The 13,558-nt window shown below is 41.9% G+C and overlaps 1 long non-coding RNA gene across 5 annotated transcripts in view; it reads left to right on the top strand.

Annotated features, from left to right (window-relative positions):
* LOC142490261 (uncharacterized) overlaps window positions 1–13,175 on the top strand; it is a 30,888-nt gene extending 17,713 nt beyond the window's left edge. For all 5 annotated transcript variants that reach the window (XR_012800013.1, XR_012800014.1, XR_012800011.1 and 2 more), the window contains 3 exons: window positions 6,325–6,434; window positions 10,432–10,574; window positions 12,842–13,175. This is a non-coding gene — a long non-coding RNA (uncharacterized LOC142490261). The remainder of the gene's footprint in view (window positions 1–6,324; window positions 6,435–10,431; window positions 10,575–12,841) is intronic.
* The last annotated feature ends 383 nt before the right edge of the window (window positions 13,176–13,558 follow it).

A 13,558-nucleotide genomic window follows, 5' to 3' on the forward strand; every position in this document is an offset into this window, starting at 1 on the left:
TGTTTTAAGGGTTTTTATGTTGATCCATTTTTTATGTTCTTTCGCTAAACAATTTTCCTGCTTTCACCAACATACCTACTGCCTAGAGCAGTAGTTTTCAACCTTTTTTTGGTTTGGGAACCCCAGAATTCAATTGTGAAATTCTGGGGAACCCCGTCTCTCGCCCCCCCACTGTGGCCCCTGTCTCACCCCCGTCACTCGTGTCTCTCCCGCCTCACACATTCCCCATCACACTTGCACATACACACACATACTCCCCCTCTTAGGCTGAGTCCCCGCTGGTGCTGAGCGCGCTCATGCTTAGAGCATGAGCGCTGGGTGTCCTGCAACTTGCGCGGGGGGAGGAGCAAGGGGGAAAGTTTAAAAATGTTATTTACAAAAGCACCGAGCGTGTGTGCCCGCGCATCGTGTGAGCCTGAACTTGGATATATATATGTGCAAGTAACCGCGCCAAGCACCGCCCGCTCAGCACCCTCGGGGACTAAGCCTTACTTACACACACACTCTCCCACTTAAACACACACCCCCTGCTGAGAGCGCACGCTCTTACCCGATCATTCCTCTCCCTCCTGTCAGCTGGAAGTTGAGACGACTTCCAGCACTGACCGCAGCAGAGAGAGGAAAGATAGCAGTGACCGTGCGGCTGCTGCTGAGCTCAGGAGCCGCTGGGTCACTGCTTTGTGGGGTGCCACCGGGCCTTTAGCCCCCCTGGCGGCCGCAAAACCCTTGAGGGGTGCTTGCGGAACCCCGGTTGAAAATCACTGGCCTATTATAAAACAATATGTCACATACATTGACATCCATTATAATGGGTTCACAGTGTGTTTTACATCTGTAGTTGAATGCTTTATGACATTCATTTAAATATCACTTTAGTGCCAGCAATTATGCCTTCTGCACTTTCGATGATTTTGCCATTTAAACAGAAATAACCTTAAAAGTTCTGTTCTTCAGCTTGATTATTAAGTGGTACTTCCAATATCTCTGATTGGTGATCAAGCTGAGGGGTATCAAAGCCTCTGAGTTATAGCAGAAGTTAAGAATCACATATCAGAGTTGAGATATTGGCATTTGAATGAATAAACACAGGCACTCACCATAATATGTTATAAAGACAAAATTTCAGCATTCTAAGCCATTAAATGCTGGGACTTATAGTATACATCACGCTTTTAACCAAATTACAAATACAGTAAAGACGATCCATTTTTGTTCATTCTCGGAGTGTGCAATCCCACAACTCCAACAGACTTAATTTGGGCACCTGCCACTCACAGAGCCAATGGTGGATCACCAATTTGAGGAAATTGAACTTCATAACATGAGTTCAACAGTTGGACATTTATGCCAAACAACTTTAATAGTTTCACACATTCCCGTGTTTAAGAAAGTTTTCAATGAAAGTCCATGTTATTAAGCTGTTATGAAGTTCATATTCTAGAATCTTCAGATCAATGATAAAGTTTAGTGTATTAAAGACCCCGTAATTTAGAAGGCCATGCCTCATGTATATGTAATACCTGCTGGCTTACAGGATACAGAGGTGTCCGCCGATGGTAGTGGGGACATCAGGACAGGATTCTGAGGTAGATGACTGGTCTTTATCTCATTTGGTGTCAGCGTTTCCATCTCTTGCCGGCTCCAGGAATGTGAAGGCAATACCTGCAGGAGAACTCGCACTACTTCCCCAGACAGAATGCACGCCCAGGCAGAAGTATATTTGATATTCTCTCAGCATACAGTACTGCATGCACTGGTAACTTAGGCCTCCAACCTCCCAGATGGTCCCTGGATTCACACCCCCAGCCATGGACACCAAGTCCGGTCCTAACGCTTCCCTTACTCCCTGATAGAGTAAAGGGTATGGTACTCACCCCACTCCCCCAAGGGGAGGGGACAGACGATGCCAGAGCTCTGAACACCTCTGCGTGAGACCAGTCTCTCAAAGGGTATAGACAACTGAAACAATTTGGTGTGCAGCCCTTTAAGTACCGAGGGGGAAGGTCCAAGGTCTGAGCCCCTTATTGGGCAGAACACAGGCCTTAGCTCACCTCCTCCCCTGTCACTCAAGGGAGCTGCTGCTGGTGGGGAAACCCCTGGATTGGTCCTGACCTGCCTGTACTGTTACCAGGGCCTGTGTATCAGGGAGGGCAGATTAGTAGCCAAAACAGATATATATATAAAATATATATATATATATATATATAGCTCAACAAATTTATTAAAAAAAAGTCACTCGCCCCCAAAATAAGGCACTCTGGCTGCGCCCCCCCTCTGCCCTGCCCCCCAAAAATATAACTCCCCTCCCGCTGTCAAATGTGTGTGTGTTCAACCTAGCCTTCCCATGTTTACTAATTTGGTATATCCCTGTATACCTTTCTTTTCTAAAAAGATGTCCAACCTTGTTTTTAACAAATATATTGTATCTGCCATCACAGTCTCGATGGGTAATGAATTTCACATTGTAACTGCCCTTACTGTAAAGAACCCTTTCCTTTGTTGCTGGTGAAATCTCCTTTCCTCCAACCTTAAGGGATGACCCAGAGTCCTTTGCACTACCCATGGGATGAATAGTTCTTTTGAAAGCTCCTCATACTGTCCTAGAAAATATTTGTATATAGTTATCATATCCCCTCTTGGACGCCTCTTTTCTAATGTAAATACATCTAATTTAGCTAGCCTCTCCTCATAAGTTAGATTGTCAGTCCCCTTTATTAATTTAGTGTCTCTTCTCTGCACTCTCTCTAGTTCCATAATGTATTTTCTAAGGAGTGGTGCCCAAAATTGTACTCCATATTCAAGGTGTGGTCCTACCAATGCTTCATAAAGGGGCATAATTATGTTTACTTCCCTTCCATCCATTGCCAGTTTAATGCAAGATAAGATCTTGTTTGCCTTTGCAGCTACTGCTTGATTTTGGGCCCCATTAATAAGCTTGCTGTCTACAAGCACTCCTAAATCCTTCTCTAATGTTTCTTCTAATTTATCCCCATTTAATTTGCCTGTTTATTCTTGTTTCCCAAATGCATAACCTTACACATCTATATTAAACCTCATCTGCCATTACCTGCCCAAGTTTCCAGTCTCCAAGCCTTTCTGGAGCGGCATTACATCCTGCTCTGATTCTACTACCATACACAATTTAGTGTCATCCACATATATATATATATATATATATATATAAAAATGAGAAATGGCGGGTGCACTCAAACTTAAGACTATATGAAAAAAATAAGACAGAAAAAATATATACTTAACAGATAGAGGCACGCAGAAGGACAGGGAACACCAACCAGTCCAATACACAGCAAAAAAAGGGTCCGCAGCACTCTCAAATAGACAATTGTAGTTTAATGAAACATCAGGAAACCAGAGCAACGTACGTTTCGGACCAACATGATCCTTGCTCGAGCTACAGTAGTGTGTGTGTGTGTGTGTGTGTGTGTGTGTGTGTGTGTGTGTATTTATATATATATATATATATATATTAAGACTATCACTTGGTCAGCAGGATGCGTTTGATGGCTAAAGGCGAGCGGCGGCAGCAGCAGCATGAATGTATTCATAACCATGTGAGTAGCAGGAGATAAAAGTCTTCAGTAAAGTCACTGAAGAATTTCGGGTCGGACCGCAGGGGCGTGCTCCTACCCGGCTTTTCTCCTGCTGCTCACATGGATCTGAATAGTCCTGCTACCCTGTATCAGTTCACGCTGAAATACAAGCCAGGGCCATTGAACATCGGAGCCGATGCTCTGTCGTTTCTCCCCTCCCCCCCACTCACACTGACAAAAACAGTTGCTGGACACCCGAATGCTCATGCTTGTAGAGTTGGTGACGTCACCGCTCAAGCATGAGCGCGGCACAGGTGAGTGAGGGGGATGAGAGGGGACAAATTTTGATTCTTCCCCCCCCCCCCTCCCCATTAGAGGAGAGGAACTACATCTGTGACCAGTGCGGACAGACCTTCAAACCGGCGCAAGCACCTAATTCCTTAAAAGTACTTTTTGAACGGGGGGGTGGGGTTCTTGGCGAGTGACTTTTTTTTCCGGGCGAGAGCCTTTTTCTCTACTTTCTCGAGCCCTGTATATATACATGTAACGGTTATTCCCCCACCCAATCGCAGATATAGTGTGAGTGCGGAGAACCTACTGTTACCGGGTGTGGTGCTTTACCTGTTAGGCTCACAGGAGGGCTGAGCTTCTGCCACGGGGAACCTGGGGCAAGTATATTAGGAGTAACCCTGTACTCGGTGCAGCGCCTCCACCTGCGATGGTTCCCGGCAGAGCGGGAATTGTTCCTCGCAGGACACATACAAATACTCAGCACACCGTATGTATAATAACCAATACCTTTACTTGTGCATAGGAAACATATAACATCACCAGAACAACAGGTGTCCCTCTCTAGAGGAGACACTGACTACGGCGTCTCACAGGACGCTCCCACCTACACCGGGTGATCCCACCCCGTGTCCAATAATCCCCACACAATGTCCCGCACTCTTACAGAGAGAGGATATGTGTGACTGCGCAGTCACTAGTGAAGCTAATAGGATCGTTGGTGCACTTGTTGATAAGAATTACCAGCCTGCAACTGGCTTCACAAAGGATCCGATGAGAGAAGAACACCGGAACCACCATCCAGGACAATCCCACGCGGAAAGCCTCTGCAGCGGAGGTCTGAGCCCAAACCGCTGGATGGAACTGCAGCGTCCGCTGTGTCCCTAACTGACTCGGTGAACTAAGGTGATGCTCGCTGCTACTGTAGGCCGTCCCTACAGCACAGCAACCTTAAGTGTCTTCAGGGGAAACTCATAGGGGCCTACAGGGTGCCTGTCCTATGCAGGTGGGTCACTGACCTCCTGGACCCCACACTACCTCTCCCGTACCACCCAGGTCCCCTCTGACTAACTTCTACCTAATACTCAACACCTGCAGCAACGCACTGCAACCTACTTGGTGCCTGCAGCGAACGTGCTGCACACACACGATGCCCTCTTGTCAGCACTCACAGCACTGACAGCCGTGACACTGACAAGACGCACACATACACGAACCTAAGGGCAGGGTCCCTAACCTGGGGCCGTCCCTTATTAATTACCCACTAACCTGGCGGGGATTTGGGCCTGTCTGGGACCTGGGGAACCTTACCTGGTGTAGGAGCCACCTGCTCACTACACCCTTCCCCTTCTTGCTTCCAGCTCCAACTGCCGTTGCTCAGCGTGCGAAATGTATCTAGTTATGGCTCCAGGGCAATCCTTCAGCCCTATTGGCTCCCTGGCATCACGTGGGGCGCTGCTGAGGCTCATGGGACTTGTAGTCCCTTCCAAAAGCCTTCCCTGGTAGGCTAGGGTTTCGCGGGCTCGCCTCACGCTATTCTCTCACATGCGCAACTCTGCCGGGCCGTCGGGACTCACTGCGCATGCGCGATCTACAGTAAGATGGCGGCGCCCTGCTCGGGAGCCGCCGGGGACCGCTGGAACGCCAAGCGCTCCCTGCACTGGCCCCCACCCTCCAGAAGTGCCGTCGGATCCATCGAGTGACCCGCGGCAGCGGAGAAAACGAGGGAGGGGTCGCGGGGCAGCAGGCACGTAGAGGGGACCTGGCTACATCCATATATATTTGTGTGTGTGTGTGTGTGTGTGTGTGTGTGTGTGTGTGTGTGTGTGTGTGTGTATATACCCTTGTGCAACTTCACATTACATTCTCTGCATCTAGAGAGAGCAAAGTTTGAAATGGATATAGTTTAATTCTACACAGCATTTTCAAAATATTTTCATACTAATACATTGATTTCTCTTCTGAACTATAATTTCTGTCAATCTTTTTTTTTGAACACTAACAGTTAACCATTAAATGTACATTCTATCAATTAAACAATAATAACAATATGTATACAGTACAAAATACAATATATGAAAAAATAAAATGATAAATACATATACAATATCAATATTAAACAATACTGATGTAACTGTGGAAAATAAATATATCAAGTTAATATAAAATGTGATGTTTATAAGAAAATTGTGTGTGCTTATTTTTAAGTCATATGCTGTCTATTTCATACTCCAATATATATAAAACATTTAGGCTGCTATGAACGCTATAGAAATTCAAACATTTTATTGCATATTAATATTGCATTTATGCCTAAGTAATCTCTGTTTTTTTCACAAGCATAAATGGACATGGTATTTGGTGTATTGAAGTAATTGATTATGCAACTCATGCATTTAATGTTTTGTTGATTTTGGAATATTTAAAACCTACAATTCATTTTTATATTTTTTATTTGACAGTTATTTCTATTTTATATTTGTAGGAACGTGTTAAGGTTGTGAGTGGTGGATGAATATGGAAATACTTAGCCAATGTCTACCTGCATTAACTCGTTGGTTCTCATAAACAATCTACAACGACCGTTCTTTACAGGTAAGCGAAATTAAGCTTTTTAATAATACTACTGTGTTATTTCAGTTGCCTATTTAATAGAAAGTCACGGTGTTTATATAATTTGCTGCTAGGAGGTGTGTGTGTGGGTGTGGGTGTGGGTGTGGGTGCAACCAATTCTCCAGTTTCACACCAAAAAATTAGCACTCACCCCAAAACCATCACACGACGCCCCAATTATGCTGCGACCACCAGGATTAATTTAGGGGCTCACACCTCAGGAGCCCTTGGTCCCCCTTATTCTACAAAAATATGTAATTAAAACAAACACATTAGCAAAATATGTCTGAAGATGTGATCACTCTCTCTTCAAAAGCTAGGTTCAATTAGAGGTCAGGCATTTATTAAATATTAGATTTAATATAAAAGGTGTGCAATGCTTGCTACAGAAAAATGAAGGACGTACAATGCATAGATGCAGACAGTTTACGAAATACAAAGAAATAAAACACAAAAGCTAATTACAAACAAAGGATATTGGATCCTTCAAGAGACCATGAAATAGGAAATATGAAATCCACGTGTTATCAAATATAACACACCTGGATGAATTCTGTTTTAGTGACTCAAAACCATGGATTTTTATACCCAAACCTTGCCTCTGTGACAAAGATCAGAGACATGAGCCCGCGTATCTTATCTCCCATTCATCACTCTCTTCCCTGTGGCTGTTTTATGGCCGACTTTTCAGGGAGAGGGGGGAGTTATTTAATTTAGATTTAATCTGAGCGTATAAAATATCCCATAACACACTCCCTGTAACCACCAAATTAATGATACCGGTGTCCCTGTGTTCAGATGAATCTGATGCACACACAGACACTCCTATATGATAGTACTACTGGTACCCTTGAGAGGGAGACTAATTACCTGGTATTTGCAACACAGATATCTAATCACATTCCATATGATTTATAAACGAGTACTTCTGCCCGTTACAGATTTATACAGGATATTATGGGTTGTTCCATGCATTGATTATTATCTTAGTCTGTAATGGTAAAATAATAATGTTCTTTTGAAGCTTGCCCCAGCAGTTTCAATAATACCCGGTGGAGTATCTGGAAACCGTTGTGTGTCAGTATAATGTAAGCATCCTTTCCTTAATAGTTTTATGGCCACTCAAGTCAGGGACCCATAACATTCAATGTTAAACCCACAAGACACAGAACAATTGTTCTTTTAAAACTAAGGTTAACCCCTTGGTTGCTGGACTGTTCACACATGCTTTATTCTTGCATGGCTTTATAGTGGCACCATGCTTTTAATATCTGTGTTAAAGGGCCAGTCCTTCATAGAACTAAAGTTTACTAATGACTGGGACACGTCAGGGGGTAATCTATACCTTTTTTCTACCAAAATATGAGTGCAGATGCCATATCGAGAGTAATAACGGCTGCTGCACCTGTATAAGTATTGTTACACATTTTTAATGTCAGTATGTAAATATGCTGAGCTGACAATAGGGAGAAGTTTGATTTCCTCTGACTGCTTCATTTTGTGTTATGTCCCAGGGTGTTTAAACAACCATTACCACAAGCAAGCTCTCCTTTCTCCCTCCTCTTTCTTTGTTGGCTGTCTGGTAAAGGCAGGTTGCGTAACAATGTATGGAAAATAACTTGACAAAGATTCTCCCACTCAGAAGCTATAAGATATTACATTTTGGGATTGATTTTCACGGAAACAAGTAGCCAAATATTTGCTTCTAGTGTGGTTAGCTTTGTTTCAGGAAGCCAGTTAATTGTTTACAAATGTTTTTTGGGGTCGGGATCGTTGGATTGTACCCATGTTCGTTATGTTCAACTCCTGTACACATAATTTACTTGTCAAATGCCAGTTAAAAAATGTTAATGCGTTGTTTTAGGTGTCCTTTAAATACTAGATCTTTAAAAGGTGATATCTGTCTCAAAATATAATTTTGATAGGGACCGGAAACTAGAGTACAACTAAAAAAAAAAGGTCATATCTATTTGTCCTTCCCTACAAAACATTCCAAGCTGAGGCAGGCTCCAGGCATAGAGGGGAAGTCTAGGTTTGTGACTGCAGAGGGTCAGCTTTGCCTCCCATAATTGTTTTATGACTGTGTCAGTCTTGTATCACAGCAAATCTCCCAGAGAAGGCTCAGATGGTTTTAGCAACTTCAGGCATTCCTCTTTTACTGGCTACCCTTGAAGATGGAAGGCGAAGAGCAGCCGGGAATGCTTTTCTGAACTGCTTTCCTCCCTGCCCTCTGACTGTGAAGTCAACTAAAGCATGATAATTCCGCTGAAAATATGCCATCACGGGAAAACCTTAATAAATACAGATTTAAACAATGTTGAACGTACAGGGGAAAAAAGAAAGGGACAGGTTACATCAAGGAAACAGGAGGGACATTTTGGGGTACATTAATATTTTTTTTAGGACAGGAGACAATAATGGAAAAGGTGTTGCATCAGAGGGACAGTGGGGAGAAGAATGCAGACGAGACACAAGAACGGGTATATTGGGGGACAAAGATGAAAATAAAGGAGCAAAGGCGATATCAATTAAAATATGTTGAGACCACAAATGTTCATGGAGGATTAGAATCAGAAGAAGGAGAGAGATACAAGGGGAAAAGAACAGCAAGCAACCAACGTGGAGAGTATGGCAGGTCCGGTCTATCACTTAGTGCACAAGGAGCAACAACTATGGGAATGCTCGGAGCAGATAGGGCAGGGGGGAGTACGGTCTTTTGGAAGTACAGTTATTAAAATGTATATGCACCCAAAAAAATGCTATAGGAATTGTAGGAAAGTAAGGAGCAACTCCGCTAATAGGTATTTGCCTCGAGCCCTGCAAAATCTTTAGCCACCTCTGACATTCCAGAGATCAACGCTTGTAGTCCATCATAACAATGAAAGATTTACTGTTCAAATCATAAAATAGATGATTATATTTTTTTTTAAATTGAATATTTAAACATGTATTATTTATAGCACCAAGCCAGGTACGCAACACTTGACAATTTTTACAAACATTCCAATACAGGGACTATAATACAGATGGGATAAGTTCTCCCAATGTTACATTTGTGTTGATGCAGAGAGCCCCTGCCCCAAAGATCTTACAATCTAATTGGCATATGGGGAGACTATCACCGCAGGAGTATATTTGAATGCACTGGTTAATGTGTGTAAAAGAGCATACTGTATTTTAGCGAGAAGTGGTCATCCAGAATGCACCTTTAACACTGGATGAACTTTCTGTGCTTTTTGATTTCTACATGCTCTAACATTGTCATTGCTTATTGTATTGGCTCTGCAGAAGGTTACCATGGGTTCCACAAAAAGAAAATATGTAATAGCAGACATTTTACTTTTTAAGAAACCAATTACAGGCATACCCCGGTTTAAGGACACTCACTTTAAGTACACTCGCGAGTAAGTACATCTCGCTCAATAGGCAAACGGCAGTTCACGCATGCGCCTGTCAGCACGTCCTGAACAGCGATACCAGCTCCCTACCTGTACCGAAGCTGTGCGCAAGCGGGGAGACTATAGAGCCTGTTACAAATGTGTTATTTACATCAGTTATGCACGTATATGACGATTGCAGTACAGTACATGCATCGATAAGTGGGAAAAAGGTAGTGCTTCACTTTAAGTACATTTTCGCTTTACATACATGCTCCAGTCCCATTGCGTAGGTTAATGCGGGGTATGCCTGTATTCTAAATGTTGTAACTTTGTAGTGTTTGAAATTATGATATGCTCTATTACAGCCGTATACGTTTTAGGTACATTGCAAATGTATGCTGGGGTGCCAAGGAGTTATTATAGATTTTTAAAGGGTTTCCCAGTTCTTAAAGGTTAAAAACTGTCAGGTTGTATCAAATGCATTGCTTTTCACCCATTTTTCTTAAACATTATAGTTTTTACTGAAGCATAAGAAAAGACAGCAGGAACACAATACTTGACCTAATGTATATTTTTTGTTTCTGCTTCTTTCTCTGTAGGTACATTAACTACACTTATTTGATCTCTGGGCTTGATCTACATAAAAGCAAATGCAGTTACAGCATCAACAAACTGTGCGGTGTCTGTAGGTGTTCTACATTGGACTGATAGCCGATTAGCTTGTATTCAGGCCCGAATATGGGTAAGTGCTTTTTAACTAAAGGCTGCAATGTGTGTAGAACACATAACTTAACGTTTCTACCCCTTTTGCTTCTGAGCTACGAGTCATTACTAACATGGCTCCATTTTCAACCACATGGCAAAAAGCTAAAAAATTATGATTGGCAGTGCTGCTTCAATGGAAGAACTGTTTCCCGGTCTTCCAAACCTCGGGGTGTATAAGTATCCTATGATTTTTGTTGACACTACTTTGTAATTCAGTAGACTGCCTTTTATTGAAATTTAGATTTAAATAATTTCTAAAAATCAATGAAAAGATTTCTATAGAAGAAAAAAGGCCTGAGTCACTGTAGAAAGCATGAATAATATTGCTATTAGCTAGCAGCAACAAGTGTTTTGAAAAGAGTAGGTGCTGGTTTAAGGTTTTTGTTCAGAAATGTACTCCATAAAATATCAACATTGAACCAATATTAATATGAAATACATGAAAGCTTTTACAGAAAGGATCAGCGCAGCAATCTGTGCTGATCTATTAACATGAGCGAGAAAATGGAGATCTCCGTTTGCCTTTTCCCATGCTTATGTTAGTTTGAAAGTCTGATGCTCTGTTCATGAGATATACACATTTGAAATATTAAGTCTCCAGCAGGGTACAATGGAGCTCTGTGCAGTGTAAAGGTTATATACAAATAACCGATCCCCGAAGGTGTCACGGAAAGACCCTAATATTATGCACACAGTCCATGTATAATCTAATAAGAGAAAACAGGCGAAATAGCCTCAGGGTATAGAGCCCTATTATAACAAGGTATAGGAACCAAAGAGCAATTGACACAGTCCCAGGCTGATATTTAACATTAAAATGAAAATAAATCAATAAAGTTGTATTAATATATATAATGAGCAGTGTGATTTACTATATACAGTGAAATGTTACAAATCAACAGTGGTGAGGTATTGAATCGGTGCAGATGTATGCGTGTCTTTCATCCAGGTAAGTATAGGTACTGATAGAGGAAACTTATCAGACCTAGAAACATACATAACACTGCCAGATGTAGCTCAGAAGGTAAGTAGGGGTTAACCTGTTATGTCCGATGAGCACTTGATAGAAGTGGTATTCGTGATACCTAGGCCAGGGGTCTCCAAACTCAGTCCTCAAGAGCCGCACACAGGCCGGCTTTTATGGATATCCCTGTTTCAGCACAGGTGGCTCAATCAGTGGCTCAGCGCTTGACTGAGTGCTCTTGAGGAGTGAGTTTGGAGACCGCTGTACTCCTTATAGCCAGAACCTACATGTGTGTACATATGTCACAAGTATCAATCCAGAATAGTATATATGTCGGAAGGTGATATAAAGTAACTATGCTGCCAGCTTCTCATAGGCCGTCAGTAGAAAATCACTTTATAAAAAACTGTGTCCCACTTATAGGCAAAAATGTGTCTCCTTATAGTAGCAATAGAGACTCCTCAGTTAGTACCCTTAAATCGTTTTAAGGTGGCGTCGGATGATGAGTCGGCGTAACTATTCCTTCCACAACAGATCTGGTTTTATGGCGGTGTCTTTCTACCATCTGTGTTCCCTAAATGTGAATTACAATATGCGGGACACACTATACCGATGCGTGTCTTCATTCCTGTAGCCAGCTAATCAGACTGGTTTCCCTTTTTGAGCCCTCAAAATAAGCAGTAACAGTATTTGAATCTGCGCTATTGGCTGCTTTGATTACAGGCTAGCCTATGGGGTATTAACTTAGAGGAGTCTCTATTGCTATTATAAGGAGACACATTTTTGCTGATTCAATACCACACCACTGGTGATTTTTAACATTTCCCTGTATATAGTAAATCACACTGCTCGTTTTATATATATTTGGTTCCTATACCTTGTTATAATAGGGCTCTATACACGGAGGCAATATAGCCCGTTTTCTCTTGATTATATAGGGACTTTCTGGGACCCCTTTGGGGATCATTTATGTGTATATATATACGTTCATTTTCCCTTCATGCACCTCCTACCTACTTCTGGATATCTGGCCACTCCCAACATCTGTCATTGATATTCAGGTGAGCGGTTAGGTCTTTTGTATAGTTTATCAGTGTAAAGGTTACCGTGGTAACATAACACGCTAGTGTAAGAATCGACATTTTAAAGGGTTTTTTTTGTTTTGTTTTTAGGGCAGGACATGCACAGGAGGCAAGGTGCTAACATTATACAAGTTAAACGGATATAGGCTTCTGGGGGATTGCTACCTTAACATACCACTTTTTGTCTTCTCCCTACAGGGCAAAACTGTCTGACAAAATACATTTTCTCAATTGAATGACATATCCGTGGAGAACAGCAGGAAGTGTGGACGTGGTTAAATAATTTTGCTTAAACTGCAGTTTTCAGTGACAAATATCTTCACCTACGCAGTAAAAAGCTGAAACATCATTTAAAAAAATCTAGCTATATATGTATGTATGTCTTTATTTATATAGCGCCATTAATGTACATAATGCTTAATATATTAGTATATATTAATTTTAAACCTTCAAATGTAAATCAGAAATGGTTTTGTAGCCTGTGTATAATGTTATGGACCTGTGTACGCAAATAAAAGTACATTTTACTTGACTTGGTTTGAAAATCTCAAGATATTTAAAGACAAAAATGCAAAGAATGCAAAGATGTAAGTGACATCAATTAAATAGGATAGAAGTAGAGGCCAGTACATTTATAGAAGATAAAGTTCTGAGGAAACATTCAAATCTGAAAATGGATAAGGTGATGGGCATTATACATGTAGGGATATGCAAAAAGTGCAGGGAGATGCTTGCAATAGCAGTAACAGAGCTATTTATACCAGTCAGTATTACCGGCTCCAAAGGGTTAGAGTTTGGCATATATAGCCCCACGTCACAAAAGTGAAAGTAGGAAAGAGGCTTGAAAGTACAGGACGGTAGTGGCTGAATTTAGCATAGGCTGCACTTGATGGACATGTCTTTTCTTTCAACCTA

This window comes from Ascaphus truei, chromosome 3 (assembly GCF_040206685.1).
Source record: "Ascaphus truei isolate aAscTru1 chromosome 3, aAscTru1.hap1, whole genome shotgun sequence".
Classification (NCBI taxonomy): Eukaryota; Metazoa; Chordata; class Amphibia; order Anura; family Ascaphidae; genus Ascaphus; species Ascaphus truei.